Below are 16559 nucleotides of genomic sequence, written 5' to 3'. Positions count from 1 at the left end.
ATTATATAAAGATTTATGAGATCTGGTATAAAATAGAAATTCATGACCTACAAGCCTTTGAAATGTAATATTAGGTTATTCATTGGGTGATTTCTATTCTTTGGATAAAGGAGAAATAAACTTTCCTCTTAGAACTGCCTTCATACTATCCCAGAGAGGTTGATATGTTGTGTCAATATTCTCATGTACCCCTCAGGATTTTTTTAATTCATTTCTGATTTCTTCTGATATCCATTGGTCATTCCGTAGTATGTTATTTAGTCTCTATGTGTGAGAGTAATTTCAATTTTTATTTTATTGTTGATCTCTTTTTTTAATTTTAGTGGTTTTTTTTGAGAGAGAGAGAGAAAATTTTTTTTAATATTTAATCAATTAATTATTTATTTATTTTTTTAGTTTTCAGCGGACACAACATCTTTGTTTGTATGTGGTGCTGAGGATCAAACCCGGGCCACACGCATGCCAGGTGAGCACGCTACCACTTGAGCCACATCCCCAGCCCTGAACTCTCTTTTTTAAAAAAATAGTTATTTATTTTTAGGTGTAGATGGACACAACACAATGCCTTTATATTTATGTGGTGCTGAGGATGGAACCCGGGTCCCGCCAGTGCTAGGTGAGCGCTCTACCGCTTAGCCAAAATCCCACCCCAATTGTTGATTTCTTTTAAAAAAAATATTTAGTTTTTAGTAGTAGCTGGACACAATACATTTATTTGTTTATATGTGATGCTGAGATTTGAACCCAGGGCCTCACATGTGCTAGGCAAGCACTCTACAGCTGAGCCCCAGCCCCAGCCCTTTATTGTTGATTTCCAAATTTATTCCACTAGGATCTGATAGAATGCAAGGTACTATCCTTATGGTTTGGTGTTTACTAAGAGTGGCTTTGTGGCCTAAGATATGGTCCCCTTAAGAGAAGCATCTGTGTTCTGCTGAGAAGAAAGTGTATTCCATCAACGATGCATGAAATGCTCTGTATGTCTGTGAAGTCCAAGTGACTGATTGGATCATTTAGGTCTATACGTTCTTTGTTGAGTTGTTGTTTGGCGGATCTGTTCATCAGGAGAGTGGTGTTTGAAAGTGACCCAGTATTATTCTGTTGTGATGTATATCATTGTAGAAGTGGAGAAGGATTTGTTTGATGTGTGCAGATGCACCATTATTTGGGGCATAAATGTTCAATTTTTATGTTTTGTTGATATCTAATTTTTCTCAGTCATATGAAATGTCCTTCTTTGTCCCTTCTGATGAACTTTGGCTTGAAGTGCATTTTATCTGATATGAGGATGGACCCCCCTGCTTACTTACCTATGAGACCCATGTGAGTGGTATTTTTCCCACCCTTTCCCCTTCAGTCTATGGGTGTATTTGCCTTTGAAGTGAGTTTCTTGGAGACAGCATATTGTTGGGTTTGCTTTTTAATCCAAAGTGCCAGTCTGTGTCTTTGGATTGATGAGTTTAGCTCATTTACATTCAAATTATCCTTGAGACATGATTTGCATTTCCAGTCATTTTGGTTTATTATTTGTTTTTAATTTGAGTTGGCTTCTGCTTTGATTTTTCTCTTCATTTAGTATAGTTCTTCCCTTTGCTGGACTTAACTTATATTTTTCATTTCTTCTTCATAAAATATTTTATTGAGTATAGTTTGTTCTACAGGCTTTCTCGTTGTGAATTCTTTTCAACTTTGTTTATCATGAAAGGCTTTTATTTCACCATTGATTCTGACGTTTTATTTTTCGGGATTTAGTATTCTTGGCTGGCATTCATTTTCTTTCAGGGTTCAGTATGTATTATTCCAAGAAATCCTAGTTTTCAGATTTTTGGTTGAAAAATCAGCTGAGATCCAGATTGGTTTCCCCTCTAAGTGTGACCCATTATTTTCTCTGAAAAGCCTTTAAAATTCTATCCTTAGGCTGGGCATGTGGCTCAAGTGGTAGTGTGCTCGTCTGGCATGCGTGTGGCCCGGGTTCGATCCTCAGCACCACATACAAACAAAGATGTTGTGCCTGCAAAAACTAATTATTAAAAAAATTCTCTCTCTCTCTCTCTCTCTCTCTCTCTCTCTCTCTCTCTCTCTCAAAAATAAATAAATAAATAAAAATATATCCTTATTTTTATATTAGGCATTTTCATAATAATGCACCTTGGTGTGGGTCTGCTGTAATTTTGTATATTTGGGGTTCTGCACATCTCTTGTATTTGATTTTCTTTTTTGTTTATTTTGTTTATTTATTTTTATGTGGTGCTGAGGATTGAACCCAGTGCCTCACAGATGCAACACAAGTGCTCTACCACTGAGCCACAACCCCAGCCCCTCTTGTATTTGATTTTCCATTTCATTCTTTACGTTTGGGAAATTTTCTGATATTATTTCATTGAAAAAACCATGGATTGTTTTGGTTTGTATCTCTAGGGCTTCATCTATCCCAATCCATCTTGATTTGGGTCTTCTCATGTTATCCCATATTTCTTGGAAGTTCTGTTCATGTTTCTTAACATCTTTTCTCCTTCAATTTATTTCTGTTTTTTAAATATTTATTCTTAAGTTTTATGTGGACACAATATCTTTATTTTACATTTATGTGGTGCTGAGGATCAAACCCAGTGCCTCATGCATGCTAGGAGAGTGCTCTACCACTGAGCCACAGCCACAGCCCCTCTCCTTCAGTTTCAAGGTTATATATTTTTTTCTTCTTTTCCTGAAACTCTGCCTTCCAAGAGATCCATTCTGCTGCTGATGCTTTCCCATGAATTTTCAAGTTGGCTCATTGATCCCTTTATCTTGAGGATTTTGGACTGATTCTTCTTCAGGATGTCTACCTCTTTATTAAATTGATCGTTCACATTTTTTTTATTTTCTCTGATTCTATTTCTTACATCACATTTTATCTTGTAGACCAACTTTACCATGAACCTTTCTGAGTTCCATCTCTGACACTTTGTCCTCGTGGTATCCATGAGGTATTCTGTGCTGTTGGAGATGGATTGTTCCCTTGTATGTTCATACTGTTTGTGGTCTCCTCACCTCTCTGGATATATCAGAAGCCATAGGATTCATACCTAATGAGCTCACAGTACCTCTGTGTTCCAGTACCTCACAGACTGGGTGAGGGGAGCCCCGCATTGGCACCAATGTATACAGACAATATACCGCAGAGGGCTAGGTACACAGTTTCTAGGTGATATCCACAGTGTCAGTTGCTGCAATGTCCAGGAAGCAGGTTGAGGCATCTCCATCAGTTAAAAGAAAGCAAAATAATCCTGAATTAGGTCTGGCCTAGATAAAAACTTGTTGGGAGCCATTAGCCAAGTAGGTATGACAATTTTCTTGCCAGCGTACCCCCATGTTGCTTAGTGGAAGGTGACCTTGCTCAAGGACCAGGGCGGATCCGTGTTTAGGGTGTTCCCGGTTTAGGATAATCCAAGTTTAGGGTGTTCCCGGTTTAAGGTTATTCCTGCTGGGAATAGGGCGTATCCTGCTGCCTGAGTTCCCCTTGACTTCTCACAGGATTCAGAATATATTTGGGAGACAGAAGCCCAGTGGAGTGTGGATTTGGGCAGAGAATGTGGATTTCCCCAGAACGTGTTTGTAGACCGCCGGTGTGAGATCGGGAATAAAGAATTGCTGTTTGAATCTACAAAGCTGTGAGTGGCTCGTGATTTGTGCCCAGCCAGACTGTGGCATTTGGCGGTCCATACGGGGAACATCTGAAGAGAAGGTAAGTGAAATTGTTCGCCCCTGAGGAAGAGCGAAAGTATGGGTGACCATTTCAAAAAACAATGTGTTTTTCTTTTGATTTATTTTGTTTTTATTTCAAGTTGCCTGTTCCTAGAACTTTCTCAGGCAAACTTGGGAAAATGGTTGACTCAAGGTTTGAAGTTGTTCGCCCCCAAGAAAGAGAAATTGTTAGAGAAAGGAGGCACCCCAGTAAGACCCAGAACATTTAGGACATATGTTGATACAATACAAAAATGTAGCCCATGGCTTTTTAAAGACGAGTTATTAAGTATTTCAATGGGACCATCATGGTATCCTGTAGAAGGGTTTTTCTTCAACAAGAAAGAGATGGCTAATTCTGTTTACTACAATTGTCTAAGATCTTGGTTTTTACAGACATTTGATTAATTTACAGAGCTAAAGTGTTAAAATATCAACCACTAAATATGAAATCAAGTACTCTTTACTTATTAAGTTCCATAAGGTGATATATTTAAACATTATGTGTGTTTTCATAAATTGGTGAATGGAAAAATGTTTAATATTGCTTTGGTCTGTGTCTTTGCTAAAACAAGGTTACTAAGTGTTAAGATTCTATCAGGTCTAATTTATATACAAAGAGTATAAGAAGTTTCAGTTGGGTTTCAATTATAGTATTATAGTACCATTAAAAAAATGAAAGTATTTCATCTTATTAAAGTGGAGTAATTTGTCTAAATCAGAAATTTTATAAGAGTTGTCTCAGAATGTGAATTTTTAAAAAGGGTTAACAGTTAAAAAAGAGATACTAAAAGATTAAAGATGTGAAAATATATTTTAATATAAGAGGTTAAAAGAAAAAGAAATGTTTCTAGATGAGATAATCTCTGTATGGTAAAGAAAAAAGTTGTAAACTGCCATTTAAAAAGATTTTGAGGAAGCTAAACTTACTTTAAAAGCTTGAGAAAGAAAGAAAGAAGAAAAAGATATTTGTACATGGCAGATTGAGACAAAGCTTCTTAATGGAGTAAAAAATGCCTTTGGTTGAAGGGCAGCCATGTAAACTAATATTAAGCGATTTAAACAAAATCTAAGCCTCGTTTAAAATACTGAAGCTGTAGGTGGTGAAAAAGTACATTTAAAAGTACAGTATAGATGGTAATTGGAAGGCTTTAAAAGGTTAAATTGAAGGTGGTTAAGATGCCTTCATGACGGAGGGAAAAAAAAGAACCATAAAAATGGGAAGATAATAGGATAAAAGACATTTAGATAAAGAAGATTAAAAATTTGAAGTGAAAATCTTTAAAGACAGAAGTATAGAAAGTTAAAAAGAAAAAAGATATAGAAGATGAAAAAAGATAGAAAATATGTAGGAAGATAGAGAAGATGTAGGAAGACAAGAATTTTAAACCCACAAAGTAGGAAACAAAAGAAAACTAGGAGGAAAAAAAGCAACTAAGGGTGAATGTACAAACCTTAGAAAACTAGAGGATAGAAACAAGATAAAGAAAATGGTTGAATATGTCAAGTAAGGTATTTCAGACAGAAAATGCAAAAAGCTCAGACAACTATTAGATACAGACATACTTATTAAAGCAAAAAGAGGGAATTGGAAAGGGGTATATATCCCCCAAAGATAAACTTAAAATAACGCTTTTTTTACTCTAAACTTTTTAAATTTGGATTCATCAGGACTTAGTGCTGCGGAAAGGCATATGTATCCAAAAAATGTACATAAGCCTAAAGTACTTTGGAAAGATATTCTAACAGGACAATGGAAAGGTCCTGACCCAGTGATTGTCTGGAGTCAGGGCTCTGTTTGTGTGTTTCCACAGGGAGAACAGCAGCCGATTTGGATTCCAGAAAGACTAACTAAAGCAATTTCTACAGATCAAAAAGAAGATAATTTGACTCAAATCCATAACAGCTGATATCCAGAACTCCAGCTTGGCCATTCTTACATCTGCAACAGTGATTAACCAGGGTGCTTTTTTCAATATCTATTTTATTCTTGCATTTTTCCACATCATAAAGTTCTATTTTATTTTTTGAGCTCATACAGACATAGGTTAATGTTTTTCTGATCAGTTTTATTTTTTGACTGTGGAGTTTTTAAACATTGCAATGGAGATTTCACCTAGGTAGAGCTACAAGGCCTTTATTATTGTCTTATGTGTTGTACTCTTGTGTTTTATGTTGTATGTCTGTGTGTGCGTATGTCCATATTTCTTATATGAGGAGCGCTCATGAAAAAATGGATCCAAATTATTTTTTTTTCTATTCACATGATTTAAATGGCTTAATTTAAATTAGGTAAACAGCTGTTAAGGATTGTTTTTTATAGAAAGTTAACAGATCTGTTTGTTTACTTTCACCTTTCCTTTTCATTATATTTAATAATTCTTTTCAGGATTATGTCTCTTTAGCATCATTGCCAGAATTCCTAACTTCATCCCAGTGCAAGTGAAGACAAAGATAAAACCAAACTACACCTTCTATGATAGCTATCACACTAAACTGTATAAACTGATGCATCAATGAATATAACTCAACAAGTAATGCTAATGATAGATTAATGATAGATTCCTCCACTTTGAACTGCTTGCAGAACTTGCCTGGACTTTGTAACTATTATTTGGTGCAGCGAATTATGGTAATGCTGGCATATCTTTGCTGATGGTGTCACCAGTGATGCAATTTTTATTTCCTTGCCAGCACACCCCATGTTAATTGTGGTAGTGCTGGCATATCTTTGCTGAAGGTGTCACCAGTGATGCAATTTTTCCAAAGGAGCCGTCAATTGGCTTGGTGTCATGGCATTTCTGTATCCTCCTCCCTTCTGCTAGTGATGGTCTAAAATTTGGGGACCAATGGCTATATGCTGGACCATTAGTCAGTGACGGGTATGATCCAATTGCAGTAGTATCAACCTAAGACAGGAGGCTGACGCCTAAAGGTCAGTTTTCCGATGACAGGTAAGAACCATATGTTGAATTGGACAACCTACCAGGCACGGTCCTTAAGCCACATTAACCTCACTCCCCCACAGGCACCAAGGCCAAATTTGGGGGCCAACAGAGGTGAGGCAAAGAACCTCACCCCCCCACACACTGGTGCATAGACCTATCCACAAGTATGGCTGTATGCTGGACCGGTAGTCAGTGACGGGTATGATCCAGTTGCAGTGGTATCAAACTAAGATAGGAGGCTGACTCCTAAAGGTCAGTTTTCCGATGATGGGTAAGAACCATATGTTGAATTGGACAACCTACCAGGCATGGTCCTTAAGCCACATTACTTGTTGTGTAATTAATCAGAAGTGGGGAGATGCTGGGAGCCATTAGCCAAGTAGGTATGACAATTTCCTTGCCAGCGTACCCCATGTTGCTTAGTGGAAGGACTCGTGGAAATAGGACATTTTGCAGTGACATTGCATGTAAGGTGACCTTGCTCAAGCACCAGGGTGGATCCGGGTTTAGGGCGTTCCCGGTTTAGGAAGGTTATTCCTGCTGGGAATAGGGTGTATCCTGCTGCCTGAGTTCCTCTTGAGTTCTCACGGGATTCAGACAGTATTTTTGGGAGACAGAAGCCCAGTGGAGGTGTGGATTTGGGCAGAGAACGTGGATTTCCCCAGAACATGTTCATAGAAGGCCGGTGTGAGATCGGGAATAAAGAATTGCTGTTTGAATCTACAAAGCTGTGAGTGGCTCGTGATTTGTGCCCAGCCAGACTGCGGCAGATGGCTTGTAATATTGGAGGGAGGTTGGAGGGGAAGGGAAGGGAGGAGACACAGGAAGCACCTATTTTCATGGGGACATGGCAGGTGTGAGAGGCCTGGCTACAGAAGTGAGAGTGGGCCTATGGGCACCATGAAGAAAAGGCACTGCAAATCTCCTTTGATGTTTACTCCTGTCTGAGACTGGACTGGTATCCTTCTCCTAAAAAGATTTGGTTTTTATGGGCACCCCACAATCCTCTGGACTGGGCTACCTGACCCCTGCAACCCTCTGGGGTATAAACTATTCCTATATGCATAGAGAAGCCAGGCAAGACAATCTATTGCAAAACACTGCCCATGAGGGACAGAGGAAACACGACCAACTGGCCAACAACTGTGTCTCTTTTCCCAAGATGGGCATATCTCAAGAGGTTTCTGTTTGGGAGATTCAGGGATTCACTGTCACACATCCAGATGTTGGCCTGCTTAGAGATAAGGTAGCCAGAACCCTGGAGTGAAGATGCTTACATAGCTGGCCCCTCCCCACACCCAGCTGTGCTGGGAACCATGTTGCTCAGTGGAACCCAACTCGTAGAGACTTCTGATAGCTCAAGGAAGAGCTCCCCACCTTTGCAAGAAAAGCTCTCTCGGCATCACCTCAAATCTCCTATTTCCTACTGGGGACTCTGCTGGCCAAAGATGGCCAGGAGTCTCTCCTGTCATATGAGACTGGGGGTGGCGGGGGTAAAGCTCCAAACCCCAGTTTTTCTGTTCTGAAGAAATAAGACTTTGAGTCAGTCACTGAAACCCAGAAAAGAGAATTTTATTAGTAGTAAAACTAAATTAAGACTCAAAAAAGGAGCACTCCCAGCAAAGAACAACAGGAAACAGTGCTATCTCTGAATTTTTTGGTGTTTTCTGGTTGCCTTGAGAACTGGGTCTACCTTCAGCACTATTTGCCAATATGGTGTCCTCCTCCTTCGTGTTGGGTGGTGGAGTTTTGACCTTAGTTGGTCCACTCCAGATCTGTCATGGTGGCCTTCTTGTTCAGAGGACTTCATCTACAAGTCAGTTTTCTGTTAATATGAATATTCAGGTTAATGACAAGGCAAAATTCACCTTACAGCCCCTGCACTACTGAGAAAATTTTTCTTCTGAAATATATTGGGACACCTATGGCCATAATTTCTAGCTTTACAATGACCCCAATTGACCCTGTCAAGAGTTAGAATAGCCCCCGTTAATCTTTCTTTCTGGATATATATTTTGATTGGACCTCTTTTCCCTCTTTATTCTTTAAGGTTTCCACACCTGTTGTTTTTCTGTAAGTTATCTGTTTACCCATTTGCCTTAAAAGTAACATAAAGAAAACCATAAAAGTAACTTTAAAGGAATCCCATGACCTTGCCATGTTATTGGTTTGCATTTCACTGGTCACTACTAACTGCTACCTAATACCCCCTGCCAAGATTCAAGACCCTAAATCATATCTGGGACAAGGTTGACTAATACCTACTTTCAGCTGATAAGGGTAGGTATCTGCCATACTTGCTGTCAGGGAAATGCTCTTCATTATGAGTTAAGCTCTATCCAGGGGACCTCAATATCTGAGATAGAGGAAATCATTTAGAGGCAAATGCCCTATGAGAAAAACAACAAGATACAACTATCACCATAAAATTGATATACCAAGAGACAGAGAAATATAAGATACATTGAGGTGTTCCAAAAACCAGAAATTTCCTCCACCAGAAAGTGCTAGAAAACCCCCAACTAAAAACTTGTCTCCATGGCAAGGGTGGTGAGGACAGAGCATCTTCTGGGGAATGCAAATCTGGTTTTTATGGTAGGGGTTACCAGAGACTGAAGTCAAGGGAAACTCACCACTAAGCAACTTCCCCAACCATTTTTATATTTTATTCAAATACAGGGTCTTCATGAATTGCTTGGGGCCTTGCTACTTTGCTGAGGCTGGCTTTGTACTTACAATCTTCCTGCCTGAGCCTCCCCAGCCACAGGGGTTCAGGCATGTGCTTCACTTTCCAGTGGCTTCTCCTGCCACATACAGGGCAAGAAGTCTGTGGAAGCCTGCCCTTAATTGGGCAGATTTTCTTCTAGTGCCCTCACTTTCTGTAATGACAATAGACACCTACAGAGGCTCAAGGGTTCTGTGGGGAAGAAAAGAGGGTGGCCATGAAGAGCTGCAGTCAATAATTGTATTGGTCTCTTGGCCCTCTTTTCTCCTTTCTTAGGTCCCAACCCCTGATCAATTGATGCCAATGTCATAGAATAGGTTTCATCCTGTTATTTTTAAGTGCTGCCTTGAGACAAATGATCAGGTGATCTCTGTATCACCTTCAAAGTGATTCATTATAAGTCCAAATAGGATGCTCAGTTTGAACAGCAGAAGGGCCCACAAGGTATAAAGTGTTAGGAAAATATAAATCATCCTCCAAACCTTAGCAAACTGAGGTCTCTGTTAGAGTTTGACTCAAAATTATTGTTATATCCCTCCAGATTACCTCAAGGCCTGAGTTTGAATCCCTCTATATATTTATCAGGGTCATCAGCAAATCATCCTAAATTCTGTTGGGCCTATTTTAGATCTTGCATAGAAAAAGGTACCTGCATTCTTACCAGTCAATATTCTCCATTTTCCTCTTGTAATGTGTATAAACTGGTAGTAGGCTAAATAGGGACAGACTCATGATGAGGGAAATAGGGTTGCGGGAATGGGGGCAGGTAATGGTGGGTACAGAGGAGAGTGGGAATTTTGATATTGACAGATGAGTGTTAGGTACATTGTTGAGAGGACGGAAGGTGTGGTTTGGGGGTCCCTAGGCCAGTAATGCTTTGACTCATTTGACTAGAAAGGCCTCATCAGAGTAGGATGGGCATGATATTGAAAACTGGGGGAGGGGAGCAAGAGTTTTGTGTCACTCTATTGAAAACATAGATAGTCCAAAAATAACAACAAGATTACTGACATAGAAAAGAGCAAGAATCATTGTATTCCTTGGCTTTCCTTTGGAATAATAAATGTGAGGAGACATGGGGTCCATTCAAAGGCACTATAGAATAAGGACCATAACTACCACTTTGGTGAAGAAAAGATACCAACTGAGAATATATTTCTTAGCTATGAGGGATCTTCAACTAGTGCCCCATGAGAAGATTTGTAAGTAGATAAAGGTGGTTAACTCATTGCCCTCCAGATTCTGGAAGTATCCTATGAAAATGGCGGTGTGATGCCCTTTACTGAAGAGAGACAGGGGGACACCAGAAGGCAACAGCCATAACAGTGGAGCCTCATTGCCTCTCTGATGGCCTTGCTCAAAAAATGCCACAAAAAGCAAGAGAAAGTGTACATCTATATGTCAGCAGGAAAAAAAAGTCACTGTTATTAAGAGGAAAAAAAAGATGAACAGTGACAACATAAATGACATTAGACAAAGCATGGGTGTGACATATGGAAGAGGTTTCAGGAGAGGAAATTGTAGACAGAGAAACTAAAGCAAACTGTAAGATATCAGAGGCTAAGTTAGACATCATCTCAACCAAAGCTGGGAGAGGAATAAGGTGAAGTTTAAATTCCTTCCTGTAGATGGCTGTCAATCTGATTCAAGGCACTTGATTAGATGTTGCTGGAGAGTGGGGAATTGAAACTCCAAACCTCAGGTCTTGTGTTCCAAAGAAAGAAAATTTGAAGTCAGAAACCAAAGATAATGCAAGTTAACATTTTTTAAGTAAAAATAAAGTAAGGCTCAAACAAAGAGCATTCTCCAAACAGTGGTTCACTCCCAGCAGAGAACAATGAAGGAAAGAGAGCTGTCTCCAAATTCATTGGTATTTTATGGTTGCCCTGAGAACTGGGTCCACATTCACCACTTTTTGACAATCAGGTGTTCAACTCCTTCATGTCAAGGGGTAGAGTTTTTACTTAGTTGTTCTTCTCCAGAACTGTCATATTGGCCATCATATTAAGTCGGGGGGGGGGGGGCTTCATTTACAAGTAAATACTATGTTACTGTGAGTACTGGGGTCAATGACCAGAAAGAACTTAACTTTTTTCTCCTGTAATGCTAAGAAAATTTCTCTTCTGAAATTTATTGAGACACTTATGGCCATAAATTCTAGCTTCACAATGACCCCAAATGACCCTGACAAGAATTAGTAATAGCCCCATTAATCTTTCTTGGTGTATTTCTTAATTGACTCTCTTTGTTCTGATTATTTGTGTACCTGTTGTTTTTCTGCATTATCTGTCTACCCACTTGCCTTAAAAGTACTACTTTTTGGAAGAATTTATTTTTTAGAATGAGAGATTATGTCTTGTGGGATTTGTTTTCATACATATATATTTATGTTTTAGTCCTGATTCATAATGTGCTGAATATTTCTTACAGAATTACTTTGGCATTAAATCTGATGATAATTTGAAAAACTATGATAAGACAATTTCATGTATTCTGTTTCTTGTTTCTGAGAATAATCAAGCACTTTATGAGTTTGAGTAAGTGATTTAAGGGGCTGGAGTTGTAGCTCAGTGGTAGAGCACTTGGCTAGCACATGCGAGACTCTGGGTTCGATTCTCAGAACCACATAAAAATAAATAAATAAAACAAAGGCATTGTATCCCTTTTTAACTAAGAAAAATATTTTTTAAGTGATTTAAAACTCTGAAGCATGTAAAAAAAACATGATGTGGAAACTTCACTTAACATTTTGTTGTTGGTGTTGGTTCTTTGGTTTGTTTCTTTGAATTACTACTACTAGAAATGATGAAGAAAGGAATGTAGGAAAAGCAGCAGTTGCAATAATGTGGAGGAAGATTACAGGTTATTTCACTGGCCAAACAATGGGGTGTCCTTATTGGAAAGAGATGGATGGAAAACTCATTCACAGAATTGATTTACCAAAATTTCAGTAATAGCATGACAGATTCAAACAACACCAAGGTTCTTGAACCCCTGTTTAAGTCCCCATTCTGTTAAATTATAAATTGTTCCAAAGTTTAAAAATTACCTATAATAATATTTTCAATTACCTGGTAGCAGGCAACACTAATAAAATATTCTTGATACAAATACCAACTCCCCTGCTTGCAGTCACTTCTATGTGTAAATGAAAAAGGTCAATGTTCACATAACATGATTTATACCATCATTATGTAAACATAATAGCTTATATGAGTACAGAATTAATTTATGAATAGTATGGAGGAGATTATCTATCAGATTACTTAGAGCAGAACCTTATGGAATATTATTCTAATAAGATGGAAGGTGAGTGTTGCTGAATCAAACACCTCTGGGAATTGCTCGTAATATCGGGTTCTGTCAGCCATACTTGTATATTAATACTTTAAGATATTCTCATGAGTCATTCTTGGCACTTGAATTTTCATAGTCAAAAAATTGTTCATTTAGAGAAACATTGAAAATTAGGATTTTTAAAATGAAGTTAGAATAGATATAACTTGGTGCTAGAAAAAAAACTAAACTAGAACTAGAATCTATTTGCAGTTTACTGAAAACTCAACTTAGATATTTACAAGTTGCTTGAACTCTTTAAAAAGCATTTTTCTCTTATGAAAAAGAGAGAAGGACTGGGGTTGTGGCTTAGTGATAGAGTACTTGCCTAGCATGTGTGAGGCACTGGGTTTGATTCTCAGCACCACATATAAATAAATAAAGCCCATTGGCAAATAAAAGATATATTAAAAACAGAGAAAATTATAATTCTGAACTTATCCAGCTACTATTAAAAATAATTAAGAAAATATAGAACACATGAGTGTATCTACATATCTATCGTATATCTATATATGTATAAGAATTATAACATTGCTTGTGATGTGTATGATACACATCAGTCATTATTAGATGGGCACTATTTCTGATTCTACTTCACAAATTACTAGAGTGCAAATAACATTTTTCAGATTATAAAATGAATAAATGACAGGACCTAGAGATACAACCAGTTTTATCCAACTCCAAGGTTGATATATTTAATCTCGGTCATATTCCTTCCCACAAAGACTGAAAAAGTATGTGCTCGGTAAGAGAACAGGAAATATGTGCTCTAAATCATCCTTTGAACCATGTTTTCTTTGAGTAACATCAGAAAACCTGGTAAAGAATCTCTTGTCCTGACATGTTTGAAAATCTCTTTAAAGTAATAAATGGAGTAATGACTTAATTCTAAGTAACTAAAGAAAACAAAGTTTAAGTTTAGTGAAAAGTAATTAGGTACTACCAAAGTTCATAATATGAATACATATGCACATATGAGTATATATAGTTTTGTGTATATTACATAAATATTATAAATATACACACATATGTATATATTTTAACTTTTCATAGTTCAGGCGGTATGTGCTACAGATGTGAATCTGACTGCAAACATTTATGTAATTGATGTGTGGAGTAAAACGGGGGAACAGCTAAGGCCCTTTCCTGGTCACCTAAGTATGCCTCTGGTGAGCTAGGGCATTAAAATAAGAAGTGCATAAGACAAACTGAGGGTCACATATTCTCACTAGAAAGCTTAAACCCAGATAACATTAATAAGATAAATCTTGTGAAAAATGACAGGACTATTCAAAGGAGGTAAACAAATAAATCTTATATATAGGAACACTATTTGAAGATAGCAGCATGATATTAGCATATGCCAAATTTTGTATTTTAACAATATTGAATAATTTGGGCTGGGAAAATAAATGAATAAAGACAGACATGGAAAGAATTAATTATTTTGAAAACCCACTATTTAGTAGCTGGTACACTTTATATATACTAATATATGTGTATATAATTACAACAACTTTTGGAGACTATTATTGTTGTTTAAGGAGAAAGGGACTTAAATAAATTAATTAATTTATTCAGAGATGCCAGAGTTGATTCTAGCCTACTTAATTCAGACTTCTGGTCTTATGATAGAGAATATATATGACAATTTACTCATACACCAGATTAAGAATATCTGTAAAATAAAGAGTGGTTTCAATTACATACATTATATAATTTCAATTATATATATTATAGATTGAAACATAAATATTTGCCTAGCTTTAGACAGACATGGTTTGGAATAGCAGAAAACAGAGGAATAAATTCTACCCAATCGTGAGAGTAAGAGAAGCTTTCACAAATGAAATCTGTCAGCCTGAAATCTAATTGCACCCAGTTCTTTTCTGTCATGAGCTATGTTGGCTTACTGGGGCCATATTGGTGTTGGAATACCTAGAAATGACTAAGAAAATACTTCTTGGATGAACTCAAATTTATCAAATTTAAAAATTTCTTTTTTCTTTTCTTTTTTTTTACCTTTATGACTGAGTTTTTAAAATTATTCTAATTTGTTATATATGAGAGCAGAATGCATTTCAATTAATATCACACATATAGAGCACAATTGTTTATATCTCTGGTTGAACATAATGTAGAGTCACACCATTTGTGTCCTCATACATGTACTTAGAGTAATGATTTTCATCTCATTCCACTGCCTTTCCTACCCCCATGCCCCCTCCTTTTCCTTCCCTCTGCTTTACCCTATCTAGAGTTTGTCTATTCCTCCCATGCTCCCCCATCCCCATTATGAATCAGCATCATTATATAAGAGAAAATATTAGGTATTTGGTTTTTTTTGTTTTTTTTTTTTTTTGGATTGGCTTACTTCACTTAGCATTATATTCTCCAACTCCATTCATTTACCTGCAAATGCCATGATTTTATTCTTTTTTAAAATTAAATTATTTATTTATTTTAATTTGTTATACATGATGGCATAATGCAATTCACTTCATATTACACATACAGAGCACAATTTCTCTAGTCACTGATTGTACATAAAGTATTTGCACATCATTCGTATCTTTATATGTGTACTTAGGGTAATGACTTCTAACTCATTTCACCATCATTTCTACCCCTTTGCCCCCTCCATTCCCCTCCCTCCCCTTTTCCCTAAAATTCCTCCATTCCTCCCACGCTCCCCCACCCTATCATCATTAGGAGTCAGCATACTCATATTAAAGAAAACATTCAGCCTTTGGTTTTGGGGGATTTGCTTGCTTCACTTAGCATTATATTCTCCAACTTCATCTATTTATCTACAAATGCCATAATTTTATTCTCTTTTAATGCTGAGTAATGTTCCATTGTGTATGTATACTAAAGTTTTCCTATGCATTCATCTACTGAAGGGCATCTAGGTTGAATCCATATTTTAGCTATTGTGAATTGTGCTGCTATAAGCATTGATATGGTTGTGTCCCAGTGGTATGCTGCTTTTAAGTACTTTGGGTATAAAACTAGGAGTGGGATAGCTGGGTCAAAAGGTGTTTTCATTCCATGTTTTCCAAGGAATCTGCATACTGCTTTCCAGATTGACAGCACCAATTTGCAGTCCCACTAGCGATGTATGAATGTGCTTTTTCCCTACATCTTCACCAACACTTATTTTTGTTTGTATTCTTGATACCTGCCATTCAGACTGGAGTGAGTTGAAATCTTAGGTTTTTTTTTTTTTGAATGGAAAGCAATCAAACTGTGTTCTGTCCCTCTTCATCTCTAAAGAGAATTAAGAATGGTCATCAATGGCAAAAGGCAGTTGCAGTACTGCAACATCAAGAACCAGCTTCACGCTCAGGAGAGAACACTCAACTCCTCCTCATGGTTTCCAGTACTCTACACCATCAGAGAAACTTCTCTAGTAACATACTATGGAAATGATCTCTGAAAGTATAGTCTTCCTAGAGTAATTTTTATTTGCATTTCTCTAATTGCTAGAAATGTTGAATTTTTTTTTTCATACGTTTGTTGCTTGATTGTATATCATCTTCTGAGAAGTATCTCTTCAGTTTCTTTGACCATTTATTGATTGGGTTATTTGTTTTTTTGGTGTTAAGATATTTGAGTACTTTATATATCCTAGAGATTAATGCTCTATCTGATGTGTTTGTGGTAAAGATTTGCTCACATTCTGTAAGCTCTGTCTTCATCTCATTAGTTGTGTCTTTTGCTGAGAAGAAACTTTTCAGTTTGAATTCATACCATTTATTAATTCTTGATTTTATTTCTTGCACTATAGGAGTCTTATTAAGAAAGTTGTGGCCTAATTT

General features: G+C 37.2%; 1 non-coding gene across 1 annotated transcript; it reads right to left on the bottom strand.

The window, feature by feature from the left end:
* Window positions 1–15975: 15975 nt before the first annotated feature.
* Window positions 15976–16189, bottom strand: LOC143388253 (small nucleolar RNA U3). The gene has a single exon (XR_013090239.1). It is a non-coding gene; the product is annotated as a small nucleolar RNA U3 (small nucleolar RNA).
* Window positions 16190–16559: the final 370 nt, after the last annotated feature.

Source organism: Callospermophilus lateralis (genome assembly GCF_048772815.1).
Source record: "Callospermophilus lateralis isolate mCalLat2 chromosome 10 unlocalized genomic scaffold, mCalLat2.hap1 SUPER_10_unloc_2, whole genome shotgun sequence".
Taxonomy (NCBI): Eukaryota; Metazoa; Chordata; class Mammalia; order Rodentia; family Sciuridae; genus Callospermophilus; species Callospermophilus lateralis.
Note: the sequence above shows the minus strand (reverse complement) of the source record. Positions and strands in the feature narration are given on the sequence as shown.